The 17246-nt window shown below is 51.1% G+C and overlaps 1 protein-coding gene across 1 annotated transcript in view; it reads left to right on the top strand.

Annotated features, from left to right (window-relative positions):
• LOC103791252 (uncharacterized) overlaps positions 1-7779 on the top strand; it is a 35477-nt gene extending 27698 nt beyond the window's left edge. The window contains exon 23 of the mRNA XM_078336543.1: positions 7675-7779. The gene's annotated coding sequence lies outside the window, so the exon portion shown is untranslated. The remainder of the gene's footprint in view (positions 1-7674) is intronic.
• The last annotated feature ends 9467 nt before the right edge of the window (positions 7780-17246 follow it).

Here is a 17246-nt window from a genome sequence, read left to right on the forward strand (position 1 = left end):
TCATCCACTACTGGACTTCGTCCACGGCTGGGGCATCCACTGCCGGGGCATCATCCACTGCTGGACTTCGTCCATGGCTGGGGCATCATCCACTGCTGGGACTTCGTCCATGGCTGAGGCATCATCCACTGCTGCGACTTTGTCCATGGCTGGGGCGTCGTCCACTGCTGCGACTTTGTCCGTGGCTGGGGCATCGTCCACTGCTGGGACTTCATCCGTGGCTGGGGCATCATCCACTGCTGGGACTTCGTCCATGGCTGGGGCATCATCCACTGCCGGGACATCATCCACTACTGGACTTCGTCCACGGCTGGGGCATCCACTGCCAGGGCATCATCCACTACTGGACTTCGTCCACGGCTGGGGCATCCACTGCCGGGGCATCATCCACTACTGGACTTCATCCACGGCTGGGGCATCCACTGCCGGGGCATCATCCACTGCTGGACTTCGTCCATGGCTGGGGCATCATCCACTGCTGGGACTTTGTCCATGGCTGGGGCATCATCCACTGCTGCGACTTCGTCCATGGCTGGGGCATCGTCCACTGCTGCAACTTCGTCCATGGCTGGGGCGTCGTCCACTGCTGGGACTTCGTCCATGGCTGGGGTGTCGTCCACTGCTGGGACTTCGTCTACAGCTGGGGCATCATTCACTGCTGGGACTTCGTCCATGGCTGGGGCATCATCCACTGCTGGGACTTCGTCCATGGCTGGGGCGTCATCCACTGTGGGGGGCATCATCCACTGCTGGGACTTTGTTTATGGCTTGGGCATCGTCCACTGCTGGGACTTCATCCATGGCTGGGGCATCATCCACTGCTGGGGGCATCATCCACTGTGGGGGCATCATTCACTACTGGACTTCATCCACGGCTGGGGCATCCACTGCCAGGGCATCATCCACTACTGGACTTCATCCACGGCTGGGGCATCCACTGCCAGGGCATCATCCACTACTGGACTTCATCCACGGCTGGGGCATCCACTGCCAGGGCATCATCCACTACTGGACTTCATCCACGGCTGGGGCATCCACTGCCAGGGCATCATCCACTACTGGACTTCGTCCACGGCTGGGGCATCCACTGCCGGGGCATCATCTACTGCTGGGACTTCGTCCATGGCTGAGGCATCATCCACTGCTGCGACTTTGTCCATGGCTGGGGCGTCGTCCACTGCTGCGACTTTGTCCGTGGCTGGGGCATCGTCCACTGCTGGGACTTCATCCGTGGCTGGGGCATCATCCACTGCTGGGACTTCGTCCATGGCTGGGGCATCATCCACTGCTGGGGGCATCATCTACTGTGGGGGCATCATTCACTACTGGACTTCATCCACTGCTGGGGCATCATCCACTGCTGGGGCATCATCCACTACTGGACTTCATCCACGGCTGGGGCATCCACTGCCGGGGCATCATCCACTACTGGACTTCATCCACGGCTGGGGCATCCACTGCCGGGACATCATCCACTACTGGACTTCGTCCACGGCTGGGGCATCCACTGCCAGGGCATCATCCACTACTGGACTTCGTCCACGGCTGGGGCATCCACTGCCGGGGCATCATCCACTACTGGACTTCATCCACGGCTGGGGCATCCACTGCCGGGGCATCATCCACTGCTGGACTTCGTCCATGGCTGGGGCATCATCCACTGCTGGGACTTTGTCCATGGCTGGGGCATCATCCACTGCTGCGACTTCGTCCATGGCTGGGGCATCGTCCACTGCTGCAACTTCGTCCATGGCTGGGGCGTCGTCCACTGCTGGGACTTCGTCCATGGCTGGGGTGTCGTCCACTGCTGGGACTTCGTCTACAGCTGGGGCATCATTCACTGCTGGGACTTCGTCCATGGCTGGGGCGTCGTCCACTGCTGGGACTTCGTCCGTGGCTGGGGCATCATCCACTGTGGGGGGCATCATCCACTGCTGGGGCTTCATCCATGGCTGGGACATCATTCACTGCTGGGGCTTCATTCATGGCTGAGGCATCATCCGTGGTTGTTTTGCTCAATCTATCTGAGCCACAGATCCAGATTATTAAACAATAATTTGAGTTCCACTTTTACAGTTTTTGTTTGTTTTAAAAGTTATTTAAATTGAATGAAGTAACTAAACCAGAATTTTTCCCTTTTAATTATTTCTATTTTTATAAAGAATTGTTTCAAGAAAATGGATGCCCCTGTCTGTGTTTGTGAACAGGAGTGTTGGGTCTAAAGGCTTTCTCTGGTAGCTCTGCAGGAAGATTGCCCACCTCACCCTTGCTTTCTGCGGGTTCCAGAGGCTTCCATTTAAAGGAGCATCTCTCCCCACTCTGCCTCACCCGACACCAGCTCTCCTGTACCCACTGGCTTTCTAAACACTTTCTTCCACCTTCACCTCATTGCATTCAAGACTCTGGAGAATAGTCAAAAATTATAAAAAGGTGGGAGTGGGGTGATCTGGAAATTCCTGCTATAATATTTTTAAAGGAATTTACTGGAAACTATTCATGTTTTAAATAAAGCCATCCCTTACTTAGCACTAGAATATCAACCCATTCATTTTTTTAACAGAACTTTGAGATATAATTCAAATGTTTTTTATATGAACATATGTGTATGTGTATATACAACTATATGTATGTATATATACACATGGCTGTATATGTATATACACAGATATGTATAGTTTTAGGACACAAAAATACTGATCTTGATTGAGAAAAAAGCATTGGTCTACATAAACGTTGAAGGTATCTGGCATAGCAAAAGTCCCCTTTAAGAAAATGACTTACAAAACACAGTGACAGAAAATGCTCACAGCGTGTATATGTGAAGAATGTGTCACGGCCCCAGCTGTCAGCATTGCCAGTGTTGCTGCTGTCCTCAGTGCAGACAGCTGTGGCATTTGTTCAGAACCTTTGGATGCTGAGGGTGGCTGAGCCGGCCCTGCCTGGTCCACAGACCCTAAATTGGACAGAGTGGGGGACTGGGTCAGAATCAGCATAATGAGGGTGGGTGTGTGGAGCAGACCTGACTGGATCCCTGTCCCCACATGAGGTGCCCACTCCTGTGTACAGTGAGTGAGGAGGGAAAGACAGGAGCCCTGGGGATGGATCAGATGCCACTCAGCTTCCTGACACTGCTATGGAGCCTCAGCTTTCCGAAGCCACCTTACATCTCACAAAGCCTTCACGGGAGCAGAGCCACTGCATTTAAGAGCTGTGACCTGCCTGTTCCTGGGCCCCTCTGCCCTGAGTTCTCACAGCTGACCCGGTGGGGTGAAGGTGTGTCCTAGCAGGTCAGTGTTGCCACCCACATCTACCCAGTGGGCACCCTGATGACCAAACTCCCATGGAGGCTCTGAGTCATTTTCCAGCTGGGAGAGGCCATCTCAGGAGTATCCCTCACTGTCCCACACTGCCCTCAGACCCCAAAGCCTTCCTGCCTCTGACACACCAGGGCATCTCAGGTGGAGAGCCTTGGCTGTCCTGATCCTCCTTTCTGAAGCTGCTCACGATGTCAGAGAGGGGCCAGGGCAGCCGGGAATCCTAAAGGGGGCGTGGGTTGAAGGGAGGTCACTTGTTCCTGCCAGCTGTGCCGGCAGAGCATGTGTTGCACTTTCTATCTGTCGGTGTTTCCTGGGACCTAGAAGCAGAGTTTACTCACACTATTAACACTCTCATCATCAGCCACCTAAAGGCCTCTCTTTCATATTTTTCTTTATCACCATTTCAAATCATGTTTTCCTCCATCTCTTAGTCACCAACTCAAGTGTAAATCATACGGTTCCACTCCAACTTCCAAATCATCTCTACAGATACTTAAAGAATTCATAGTGTGCTTTTATTTCTTAAGCAAATAATTTTTCCTCTTTAGGCCTCATCTGGTTTATTTTTTATTTTTTCTAAGATTTAAACTCAGACTTAAACATTTAGTTTTATCCATGTGTGCATATGAACCATTTCTGTTACTTCCAACGGGTCAGCATTGTGTAAGCCATATTTTAATTTAAACCCTGTGCTGAGCAGCCAGGTTGCTGCCGATACTGCGTGACCAGTGATGACTTCCTCCTGCGCATTTCCCTCAATCTCTGAACCACTGTGGACTAGCCGCATGGAGGGTGCACACTTAATGTTACTATGTGCTGAGGGATGTCCTGCAGGATGGCTGAGCTTGTAAATATCCCAGTTGTAAGAGCTGAAGCTCCACAGCCTGACTGAAAATTTATTTTTATTTTTTAAATTGCAACGTTAGTTGTCTGCTCAACACTCACGGGTTTCATGCCTCACCTAGAAGTAACTGCACAATTCTAGGGCATTCACAGGAACCTATAGGTTTTGCCTGCACTTGCCCCTGGCTGGCTGATCTCCAAACCCTCTCCCTGGCTTCCTGCTGAGGGGGCTCTGGCTGCTCCTGCCACTCCTATCCTGCTTCCCGCAAGCCCTTTTGCTTTGCTTTCTGCTCTTCCAGGCAGCTCCTCCCACACAGACGTGCTGGGCTCCACAGGGGTTTCTTTCACCTCAGGTGGATCAGAACATGTGTTCATGTGACTTTTATTCATCCATGTTTCACCTTCTCTAAATTGCTTTGCTGTGATATTTGTCTATTTTTAGTGACATTTCCATTTTATCTGTCTTTTCTATTTTTTTTTCTGAAATCTAGATTGTCCTTGCTAATATCTTTCCATTGTTCCATATCCCTCTGCAATTTTGCCTGTTGGATTCTTCTTCTAACAAAGCACCTTAAATAGCCATTCAGGAGTTCATAAAGTTATGTGCTTTATCAGAATTCTAGAAACCTCAGCAAGTTCAGCACATGAAAATGCACTCACTCCCAAGCCATTAGCAGAGTACACATTGGAACTAGTTTCTCTTACACCCACCAGAATAGGCACATTATCGGAGACAAAAGTGCAAAGGGTGGTGAGGATATGGAGGAGCTTGAACTGTCATGTTACTCTGGGAACATACTTAGTTTCAACCATTTTGATAAATGGATTTCTAGTGTGTACCACAGTCATCAGCACCTGTAACCCTACAGCCCCACTCCTGCCACCTATGTCCAGGAGACATCTATGAGCCAAGGATGTTGGTGTCCACCTGGGGGACTTCACAGAAGCCTTGTTTCAAGCAACCATCATGAGAAACAGCAGAGTGAATGTAAAAAAACACGGATGAATGAACTAGTTGTGCCAACTTTCAACAATGTTACATACTGACCCAGCAGTACAAAATGACAGATATTTCATCACGTGGAACACGGGTGAAATTCACATATTCACATATAATTTTCAACCAGACACAAAAGAGTATATACTGTAGGTTCGCATTTATATGATGTTTAAAAATACATTTAAAATGTGTTGATCATGATCAGAGTAGGTATGACCTGGGGTTACTGCCTGGAAATTAGCTGCAGAGGGACTGGCAGGGGGCTTACATCTGGGTGGTGTAACACAGTGTTTGTAGGAAGGCAGCAGTCTGCGCATGGCATATGTGTGCACTGCGCCACGGGTAAAACAACCATCACCTAAAAACTAATGCATATCATATCTTTCCACCATGCAAACATCCATCCTTATTGTCTCCTGAGGAGTCTATCCACATTTTAAGTAGAAGCAACTTCAATTTTGTATGTACAAGAACACGCTCACACTGCTCTCTTTTAACTGGGAAAATCATGATAGCAAATTATGTAAAAGACATGACAAGAAAGGTGGATTAAAAGTCAAACTCTTTCAAATACTGTTGCCAAAATCCAACACAATATGTTAGCAATCTTGATTCCAAGGTTTTTTTTTTTTAATTTTCCTTTGAGTTTGGGATACGTGTGCAGAATGTGCAGGTTAGTTACACAGGTATACATGTGCCATGGTGGTTTGCTGCACCTATCAACCTGCCATCTAGGTTTTAAGCCCCACATGCATTATTTGTCCTACTGCTCTCCCCTTGCCCCCTGCCCCTGACAGGCCCCAGTGTGTGATGTTCCCCTCCCATACTTATAAGTAAGAACATGCGGTGTTTGGTTTTCTGCTCCTGTTTGCTGAGGGTGATGGCTTCCAGCTTTATCATTGTCCCTGCAAAGGACATGAACTCACTCTTTTTTATGGATGCACAGTATTCCATGGTGTATGTGTGCCACATTTTGGTTTTGTAAAGGAAAGACTGGAGTTTTGATACGGATATAAATGTGGGATGAGGACAGGATCCCTACTGTTTAGGGTGCTGCTGGGGAGAGTGGTGAGAAGAGACAGAGCCCTCAGGTTAGAGGAATGGACATTTAATTAGAAATAGGACCTGGGTGGTCCTCAGGGACAGTCCTGGGGTGGGGTCTCCAGGCTGTAGCTGTGGAGAGTTCCCTCTAAGAGGATAAGGGACTCTGTGCATTGTCCCTGCGGGGCTTGGGATGAAATAGGAGTCTGAAGATGCTGACCTTTGGTTTGGAAGAAATGAACAGGAAGAAAGGTCCACTCTGTGCTGGTGCAGCCACTGCCCATCCTCAGCCAGGCCTTAGTCCAGCTGCACAGACAGTGGCTCAGACCAATAGTAAGTCAGGTGGGAAGCTCTATAAACTAAGTTCATCAAGCCACTGACACTCCAGCCCAGGCGCCCCTTATCAGATAAGGGCATTAGCTGCTCACCCAGGGTTGGTCAAGTGGAGGGAAGCGAAGCGGTCATGTGACAGTTTAGAAAGTTGCTTTCTAATACAGTTGGGTGTTACAAAGCCTTATACAGTTAGGGGTTAGTTGGGTGCAGGGGTCCCTTGCTGCCAACTGATCATTGGAAATGTGTAGCCCATGGCAGCTGACTGTGACGCTGCTATGAAAGGATTGCCCTGTTTTGAATCACCCTCGTCTTTCCAAGGGGCTTCGTTTGAGATAAACCACATCCTGTTTGGGGTCTGGGATGGAAAGGAAGAGACAGAGACCGGGTCTTGTGTCCAAGCTCTCTTCTGGGCTCAGGCATCTATTCCAGGACATCAGCCCTCCCACAGAAACCTTGGGCCAGGACGTCTCGAGGGTCAGGGGAGTTCATGTTTTGGGGGGTCTAGAGCACGATCTGGAGGTCTGGAGTGTGAAGACATCTCTGGCCCCGAGGCCTCAGGCATGTTTCTGCCCCAGGTGCATCACACAGCAGTGTGGTCACTGGAAAGACACGTGCCTTTAAGAGAATTTCTTCCAACTGTGAAGTGCAGGCCAGAGCTCCTGCCATGCCCACTTTCAGGGCTGATGTGGGCATCACAGGAGATGGTCACATATACTGTCCATGCGCTGGAAAGCCTCCCACAGGCAAATGAAGAAAAGCCAACTTCTACCCTCCCCTGCCCTGAAGCATCCATGCCCCCTCTCTGGTCACCCACTGTCAAGTGTGTAGCTTCTTCTCCCAGGCATGTACTGATGGAGGGATCATGGAGCATTGAAGAATCAGCCACTTTTTCTAAAGCTTTGACTCTGTTCAAGGATCTTTGGCCTCATCATGCTAACCAGTCAGCCCTATTAAAGTGTTTAGGCAGCAGTGCAGAGAACTGGAGGCTGAGGGGTTGCAGGATGTTCCCCGGTTTTCGTGCCTCTAAGTGGGATTGAGCCCAGGCCCTCAGGCCCCAGCCCCCATGCTCAGTCACTCTGCTCAGCTGCCTTTCTGGACCATCTCATCATTGAGGCATTTTCCACACAACCTTTCCCTTAGGTGTTTCAAGTGCACGTGAGAACCCAAGATCTTCCGAAAGCCCAGCGTTGGCTCAGAGGCTGTCGGGGAGTCAGTGCAGTGGGATCCACCGTTTGAGCTCTGCATCAATTATGGTTTCTTTCCTCTGGTCTTCTGCCAACAAGATGTCAGCAGCTCTCTTTACTGTGAGTGCATTTTTCAGGTTCTTAGCTGATGAATTTGAGGAGGAAAGCATTTTCCTCCTGCAAGAATCTATACCACCCCAGACCAGCAGCAGGTCAAGGGGCCCCCGACTACAGGCACAGCTGCAGACGGTGAGCTGAGGGCACTGCAGATACTCAGCCCTTATGTTGATTCAAGAATATGATTCAGGTTTGTTCCAAAGTTGCATATTTAAAATAAAGCAATAAAAATGCTAAGCCATATTGTTATTCATGTGAGAAAATTTTAATTTACTGTTCAATCAGTAGTGTTTCAACCACATAAAGATACATTCACAGCTCACTTGGTTCACATTTAATAGCGAAACACATCTGAAGCTCTTGATTAGACATTAACTGATTGTTGAACATTTGCTGCAATAGATCGGCCTCCAAAATAGTGTTGCAAAATGACTCTTTAATTAATAGATGTTATTATTTGGATAACTTTTACATTAGCAAAAAAAATAGAACAGATACTGAAGTTAGCACAGGCCCCTTTCCTCCATTTCCCCTGTAACTGACATAGCAGAATGGTGCATTTGTCATGGTTAATGAACCAATATTTACACACTATTAACTATATGTCAGCATTATGGATTACTTTCTATTTTGCATTTTCATAATTTTTTTAAATTTGCAATGTCTTGCTCCACCTTGCATGCACTCATTGTTCTCCTGCTGACAACCCCCTGTGCTTCACCTGTTATTCTGTCTGTTCCTTGGAAACAGCTAATTTTTTTTTTAAGACGAATCTCACTCTGTTACCCAGGCTGGAGTGCAGTGGCACGATCTGGGCTCACTGCAACCTCCGCCTCCTGGGTTCAGGCAATTCTCCTGCTTCAGCCTCCTGAGTAGCTGGGATTACAGGCACGCGCCACTATGCCCAGCTAATTTTTTGTATTTTTAGTAGCGATGGGGTTTCACCATGTTGACCAGGAGGGTCTCGATCTCTTGACCTCATGATCCACCCGCCTCTGCCTCCCAAAGTGATGGTATTACAGGCATGAGCCACCGTGCCCGGCAAGCTAATTTTTTTTAAAGACCAATCTCACTCTGTTACCCAGGCTGGAGTGCAGTGGCATGATCTCGGCTCCCTGCAACCTCCACCTCTCAGGTTCCAGTGATTCTCGTGCCTCAGCCTCTCGAGTGGCTGGGATTGCAGCTGCCCACCACCACACTTTTAGCAGAGACAGGGTTTCCCCATGTTGGCCCGGCTGGTCTCTGACTCCTGGTCTCGAGTGATGTGCCCACCTTGGCCTCCCAAAGTGCTGGGATTTCAGGCATGAGCCACCACACCTAGCTGGAAACAGCTGATTTGTGAAATTGTCTCTTCCTTTTTTACAAAATGACACCTCGGTTGAGTCATAGAGTATGTAGCTTCTTCAATAGACATTAAAGATCATGCCATGTTGGTCCATGGTGCCAGCATCTGGAGGCTCTGAACCATCCCAGCCTCCAGAACTGTGAGAAAGAAAAAACTGCATTTATACCACTCAGCCCATGGTATTTGGGTTATCTTTTCTTTTCTGGGGACAGGGTCTCACTGTGTTGCCTAGGCTGGAGCGCAGTGGTGCGATCTCAGCTTATTGCAGCCTTGACCTTTTGGGTTCAAGTGATCCTCCCATCTCAGCTGGGACCACAGGCACACACCACCATGCCAGGCAAAGTTTCTTTATATTTTTATAGAGACGGGGGTCGCACTATGTTGCCTAGGCAGGTCTTGATCTCCTGGCCTCAAACAATGTTGGGATTCACTCAGGGTGGCTGGCAAGTTATTAAGAGAAATATCAGGGAAAGTTACAAGATATAGTCTCAAACCTTTTGGAAGGCCAAAAGCTTTTCATAACTTGTAATAATGGAACAGGCTGAAGGCAGCCAGTTCTTACCTTAGAGCATGAGGTCATGGGTAAAAATTAGGGATAATAGAAGCTTCCCCAGTTAAGTCTGTTTACCCCACATTCCTTTGCCTTTAACTCCCTTGTTTACTCACATGGTGTTAAAACGAAACTTTGAGCCGATGGCCCTCTATGGGGAGGTCAAAGGGAGATTACCCCTTAATGGTGTTTGCTCTGGGCCCTGGAACCAAATCTATAACGTGTTAATTATCCACAAGCATGTTGAATTAGAGCTTCTGTCATTAAATCTAAACTGAATAAATGTGAGGAGGGACAGGTATTGAAGGGTTGGGTAGCTGCAATGGCCCTCTGAGAGCAGCTGACTTGTTCACGGTACTTTGTGTGTGGAGGGTATTTATTCATCTGTCACAGGGTCAGGGTTTGCAGGACAGGCCCCAGCAGGTGGGGATCAATGTCTCAAAGCAATCCACCTGCCTCAGCCTGCCAAGGTGCTGGGATAAGAGGTGGGAGCCTCCGCACCCAGCCAGCCTTGTTCTAGCAGCCTGCACTGACCCTGGCCGACTCTTCCAGAGGACACTGGTTGGAGAGGGCAGTCAGGAGGGGCAGTGTCAGGCTTTAAACTGTGTGAAATGGGAAGTTTTGCCCAGCAGCAAATTCTCTCTGGATTAAGAGTTTTGTGATTGGCAGCCACAGTGAACTAGAGAGACGCATCCTCCAGGGAAAGCCTGCACCTCCTCCAAGGTGTGTGTGCTGGCTTTGACCACTGCTTTCCATCTGGGACTCTGTGTTCACAGTGGGAGCAAAAGGCCTGAGAAACACCACGCAGCGTGACTGGTCCTCATGGTCTCTTCTCTCCTGTAATTGCAGGTGGCCTCAGGAAAACAGCCCGGATTCTGCAATCACTGACTCACTGATGAAAAATCCAGATGGAAAGAAAGATGGGGCTTTCCTGCTGCCTTCAGTTTGGAGATCTGCTTCCAGCTTCCTGCTGGGCACAAGGTGGGGCAGTGGAAGGAGCAGTTTTTGCAGGTGAAGAACCCGGGCCTCATTGTACAGTCCCTGGAGGAGCCATGTCCCTCCAGGTAGGTGGGTTTCTGTGCATGGGACTCTGGGGGGTCTTCATGGGTGTCATGCGGTGTGACAGTGTGTGGGTGGGAGTGTGTTTCCTCAGGAGACGTGTCCCACCTACGCAGCACAGGTGTCACATCAACGTTCTCTAGGGGAACCCCACCACCACTCTGTGCTTTCCACACATTTACACGTTCATGGCTCACCACAGCCTTACCACACATTGACACGTTTGTGGCTCACTTTCCAGCCCCGTGCCTCCGAAAATGAGGCACAGAGAATGAGCCATGCTCCTGAGCTTCTCTGTGACAGAGATGCAGGTGAGTGAGGAGTGGGGCCCTGTGTGGAAGCTCAGGACCACTGGGAGGCATTTCTCACTCAGCAGCGGGCTCAAGGGTTGCAGGGCAGGGGTGATTGAGCCCCACGCATATGCCTGGAAGTACCTGGGCATGCAGAGTTCCAAGACACCACCCACAGTTAAAAGGTGGCCCCAGTGCTCACATAGCCCAGGTCATCTGTGCACATGTCACAGATTTTCACCCAGCCATTAGCCTAAAAAGTCCAAGCCATGGAAACAGAGTAGAAGGGTGGTGTTGGAGAGTGAAGATAATGGAGAGCTGGTGAAGGGCATTAAGTTTCAGTTACACGGTGAGTTCGTTCTGGAGACCTGGCACACAGCATGGTGACCGTAGTTGATAGTGATGAACTGCACACTCAGAATCTGCTGAGGAAGCAAACCTGGAATATTCTCACCACACATGCAAGCGGCAACAATGTGAAGGGATGGGAATGGTTATGAGCCTGATGGTGGTCATCATTTCACATTGTTTGCCTTCACATTTTATACCTTATATATACATATTTTAAAATTGTTCAACTGTCTCAATAAAGCCAGGAAAATATCCTCAGAAATATTCAAAGTCTGTGAGCTACACATCCTGGAAGTGATGAATTAGAACCGGCAGGACCCCTGATGGTCAGTGAGTCCTATCAGCCTGGCTGAAGCGCCCCAGGACAGCAGAGTTAGAGCACCAGCTCCTGGCCCACACCTCCCCCTGTAAGGAGCCACCCTTCCGGCCTGTGTGGGCAAGCCCAGGGGATGTCAGAAGATACTGGCAGTTTCGCGGCAGTTAAACATGACAGGAGAGGTCAGGGGACTTTCTTGTTGCATGACAGTGTAGAGTTGGGCACATGGGGACACTGAGCATTTCCTGATGATTTAGGTGGCCTCTCGCTTCACAGCTGAGGACTCTGAGCCTCATCCCAGTCCTGCTTCTCTTTTCCAAGCCTCTTCCACCCAGGAGGATGACCCAGCAGCAGCTGAGCCCATTCGGAAAACCCGCCATGCCCATGCACGGCAGGGCTGCGTCCATCTCAAGCATCCACAGGCACCACTGCCAGTGCACTCCCAGCCATCCCCTCTGTCCTTCTAGCCCCGCTGAGAGGCTGCTGGGGGAAGAGTCCCACCTCACAGCAAGGAAGGAGTGCCTGTCTTTGTCCAAAATAGGGGCGATGCTTCATTGATTTATTTTATTCCAAATTCATTCATGTATGAAAATCTGGCAATATACATAACATGTGATACATACTGTTTCCTGGCAAGATAGGGTCAGTCACGAATGGCAGCCTCAGCTTATAAACAAACCGGGAGAGAGCCTGCCCTCAGCACCGGTTCTTCCTTCTTCTAGGACTAAGAATTTTCCAATTGCCAGCCGAAATAGACTAGGGAGACCCACGCTCCAGGGAAAGCTCCTGCATGGCCTACAGGTGTCCTCACCCTCCCTGCGGGGCTTTGACTGGGCTACAGTTTCCCCTCTGTTTTTCTAAAGCAACCTGTTCTGTAATTAGGATACAGAAGTGCCGGGAAGGGAAGAGTGTGGTCCCTTTAAATGATACAAAACGGGAAGGGCAGGGCTGGGTAGAGGAGGGTGAGGTCCCTGGTAGGGCTCCACCCCCATGGACCTAGGTGAGGACAAGCACTCCTGCCTTTGTGCAGAAATGTTGCATTTCCCAAGACCACCCTGGCCCACCACGTTGAGAGAAGCATATCAGTGGAGCAACACAGAGGTGGCTGAATGTTGAGAGGGATGCCCTGTCAGGTGCCAGCATGCGGTCAGGCCACGGGCAGAAGCAGAATGACGTGGAGTTTGGCCAGAGTGGTCGAAGAAGAGTCCCACCACTGGGGAAGGGTTGGGCCGCCAATGTCCCCCCTCTAGGGGAAAGCCATCTCCCTGCTTGCTTCCCGATCTGAGAGCTTCTCCCACTCAATAAAACCTTGCACTCATTCTCCAAGCCCACGTGTGATCCGATTCCTCCCCTACACCAAGGCAAGAAACCCTGGGATTGAGAAAGCCCTCTGTCCTTGTGACAAGGTAGAGGGTCTAATTGAGCGAGTTAACAGGCGCCACCTGTAGACAGCAAGCTAACATGCTTGTGGATAATTAACATGGTGAAAAGAGTGACCCAGAGCAAACACCGTTAACGGGTAATTCCCCTTTCACCTCCCCCTGAGAGGAACATTCAGCACAAAGTTTACATGAGGAAAAGAGAAGAGGCAAAGGGATGTGGGGTCAACACCTAACTGGGAAAGCCTCTCATCATCCCCAGCTTTTCCCCAACGTAATGGACTGGCTGCCTTCAGCCTGTCCGAATAAAACCTCACAGCCTTCCAAAAGGCTTGAGACTAATCTATAACTTTCCCTAATATTTTGCCAGCCACCCCAAGTGAATTCCAACAGAGACTTCCCAGGGGCAGCCCAGCCAGGCCTGTGGCTTCAGAGATCAGGAAGGGGGAGGGGGTGAAATCAGAAAAAAAGGAAATATGTGTAATTTGTAAAATGTTAATGATACAGTTTATTTTATTTTATTTTTTTGAGACGGAGTTTTGCTCTTGTTACTCAGGCTGGAGTGCAATGGCACATTTCTTACAAGCTGTGCTTTTACTATAGACACATGATTTCCTATGAAGCCTGCCTCAGTAACACTGATTTCAACACAGAACTACTGCGCTATTTGCATCAAAGCAGCCCATGGCCGAGTCATGGAGAGGTGGAGAAAAGAGGGGACAACATTCTCAGGACTGTCAGGCCTTGTACCCTGGGTTGGGGTGGAAGAACTCAGCAGAGGTGCAGCCTGGCTGGAGTGGGGGATGGCCCCGGCCCTGACAGTGCAGGGGAATTTGGGGCTTCCTTTCCCGTGGTCTCAAGCCCTGTGTGATCAGCACTGAGGCTGCTGTCCCATGTCAGTGTCATCATCAGCCTCCTGCACTTACTGGAGCCCAGGGAAGCTCTGGGAGGCTGAGCTGCTGACTGGGGCTGAGACCTGCCCTGGGATTCAGAGCAGGCTCATCCCAGCAGAGCAGATGTTGAGGCATTTCCTGGCTGTCCTGGCAGCAGGACCTCAGTTATCCCCGATGTTGCCGGTGTTCCCTGCGGGTGGAGATTCTGCTTCCTGGAGGCTGAATCCTGAGGACCGCTGGGTCAGCACAGGCTGAGACCTGACTTTTGGAGGGACAGAGAAGCTGGAAACTGCAGAGTCCATGACAGTGTGTGCTCAGAGAGGAGAGAGGGGTATGTGGGGGTGAGAGAGGGAGAGAGGAATGACCATGCCCCTGTGGCCTCAGGGAGCCGTTCCCTCCAAGGCAGGTGTGAGTGGCCTCCATTTCTCCCAGCACCTCCCCAAACCCAGAGGGCAGCTCTCCGTGCACATCCATCTCTGGGCTGGTTCTTCTCTGCGAGACCTGTCTTGGAGCAGTTTATGTTTGCAGTAGGGAGGAGGAATGTAGAGCAGATGAGCCAAATGTTACCAATTCCCCCTCCTCAGAGTGCCAGGCCCGGCAGAGGGACAGACGCCATCCACTGTCTTCCCGGCAGGTCTGGGCTGCAGGCACAAGACCCACAGCTGTGGGGACTTCAGGTCTCAGGAAGCCCAGGGCAGCGGGGACCTCACAGACCCACCTTCCTGCTCCCCACACCACAGCCATGCCCATGGTGCCCTGCCATCACCTGATCTCTGAGCGGGTGACCAGGAGAGATTCTCTACTTTTATATTGTAAAAGGGCTTGTGCAAGGGACTTCAGGGACCTGTGCCAAATGGTTTGTGTGGCCGAGGTGCTGTCCTGGAAGTTCTAGGCGAACTCATTGTGGAGCAAAAACATAACAGCGCCTGCAGTGAGAGGCTGCCCACCCTCCATCTGCTAAGACTTCAGTTCTCACCTTGTGCAGGGCCTGAGGCAACTTCCAGGGAGGTTAGTTCATTATTTGGAAAGGAGACAAAAGAAAGAAAAAAGAAAAATAACAAAGAAGAAATGCATCAGTAGCCTCTCTCCGGCTGGAGGAACACAGCACTTGTAGGAAATCAGCAAGAATTTACTCTCTTATTAAAGAGATTGGCCAAGGGTGAGGAGCAGAGAGCCCGGCCATGGGGCTGCGAGGAGGAGTCAGGCTGTGAAGGGCCGTGTGCTGCTCTGATGTCTGGAGATCGTCCTCCCTAGTGAGAAGTCCCTGGAGAAGGGAACCCACAGCAGAAGCAGGGTCACGTGGAGCTGTGTTAAGACCTGAGAGGCCCTAGAAGAGAGTGATTGGTGAGTCCGGGGGCTGTTAGCAGTGAGGGTGGTTAGTGGCCGTGTCCCCCTCACGTGTCGTCTGGCTGGGACAGAGGAGAGCGTGTCCGTGTGCAGGGTGAGTGCCTATGCGTCAGCCCTGGACGCATCACTGGACACACCAGGCTCCCTGTGTGGAATCAGTTGCTGAAGCGCATGTGCGGATGGATGTGGCTGTACTGACCAGGATTTCCAGGCACAGAAAACAGTTCCCACTCCTAATTTAGTCCGGTTCCTGGGGGATGGGCCTTGGGCTGTGTTGCCCCGACCGTCTGTGCGTTCCTGAGATGACCGAGGCTGACTTATGATAAGGCACCACCTGTTTGCTCATCTTTCTCCTGCTCGTGGGCATGTCTCACTAAGAGGCAGGTGGCTCCTGAGGGGCTCCACAGAAGGTAGTGGAAAGACACTCACAGCCACCGTCTCTGGGCCCAGGGGTTTTGTCTTACACACTTTCTGTCTGAACACAGCGAGGAGCTAAAGCAGCTTCCACTGCCAAGAGCAGTAGCACAGTGAAAATCAGACTCAGCAGGAGCCCTGGTGCTTGCCTGAGTCTGGGTCCTATCTCAGGTGGAACCGGGGATGTGTCCCAGCATTTCATATAGTCACCAACACGGAAGCCACTGCTCAGGGTGCAGGAGAGCAGATGCCCTCGGGGATGCACAGGTGGGGAGTGGCCGAGTCAGCATAGGGTGCAGGTGAGCCTGAGATACCCCCGGGGATGCATAGGTGGGGAGTGGCCGAGTCAGCACAAGGTGCAGGTGAGCCTGAGATACCCCCGGGGATGCACAGGTGGTGGGCAGACGAGTCAGCACAGGCGCAGGTGCAGATGGGTGAGTGTGGGCCCCCACTAGTGTAAAGCTCATGGGGTCTGAGGTGCAGGAGCTGACACAATCTGGGAACTGAAACCTGGTCTCCAAGGCCTGCCCGGCCTGTGCAGTGATCGAGGAGTTCTGGGGGAGGAGCCCAGGCCTGGGGGGACTCAGCCCCTGAACCCCCGGTGGGGCAGGAGTGCCCAGGCCTCTTTTCCTTCCACCCTCTCCAGAGGAGGGGCTGCTTCTGCAGATGCATTTCTGTCTGGGACTGCCCAGCCCTCCCTGAGCCCTGGGGCTGGGGCTGGGCTCAGGCTGCAGACCCAGGAGGGGGAAGGTTTGCTTTATCCATTGGGGGAGCCCTGAGAGGAAACACCTGCCGAGACCATGCAAAGGTCCCTGCTCAGAGACTCTGCTGGGCCAGAGAGGACCTGGCTACTGAGTCCCCCGATCAGTCTGCCCTGGCTCCTTGGAGTAAATGATCATTACTGAGTGGCTGTGTAGGGACCACAGCACCATCCCTCGTGCCTCTCCTGGTCACAGGCCACACACTCCACCATGGTCCAGAGACCTGAGAGCCCCGATGGTCCCTGCCATTCACCAGCCACAGTTCACACATCCACGGTTACACTCCCACGTGTGAGCCTGAGGGCTCTTCTCCCTCTCATCACACATCACGTCTCACCATGGCAAGACAGTCCTCATAACCCTCCCATCCCCATCTTCACCCTTGATGGGACAGGGGCCCATCAACAAAAATGCACAGAGACATTATTCAAGAGACCATTTTTAAGAAAAGAAAGACGCGCTTCTCTTGTGACTCCTCCATCCTGAGGAAGACGAACAAGGACACCACCCTCCCAGCATGCACCAGCACCACAGCCCGGAAAGGGTGCAGGGTGGCGGGGGCCCACACAGGAGGGTGTGCACTTTAGGGTGGGATTGGGGCTCTGGAGAAATTCAGAAGGCTTGGAGTTGCCCAGAGAAATAAGGACCAGGACCAGGAAGTCCCCACACTCAGTTCAATCATATTTACTAAATATAATTTACAGTA

Source organism: Callithrix jacchus, chromosome 1, assembly GCF_049354715.1.
Source record: "Callithrix jacchus isolate 240 chromosome 1, calJac240_pri, whole genome shotgun sequence".
In the NCBI taxonomy this organism is placed as follows: Eukaryota; Metazoa; Chordata; class Mammalia; order Primates; family Cebidae; genus Callithrix; species Callithrix jacchus.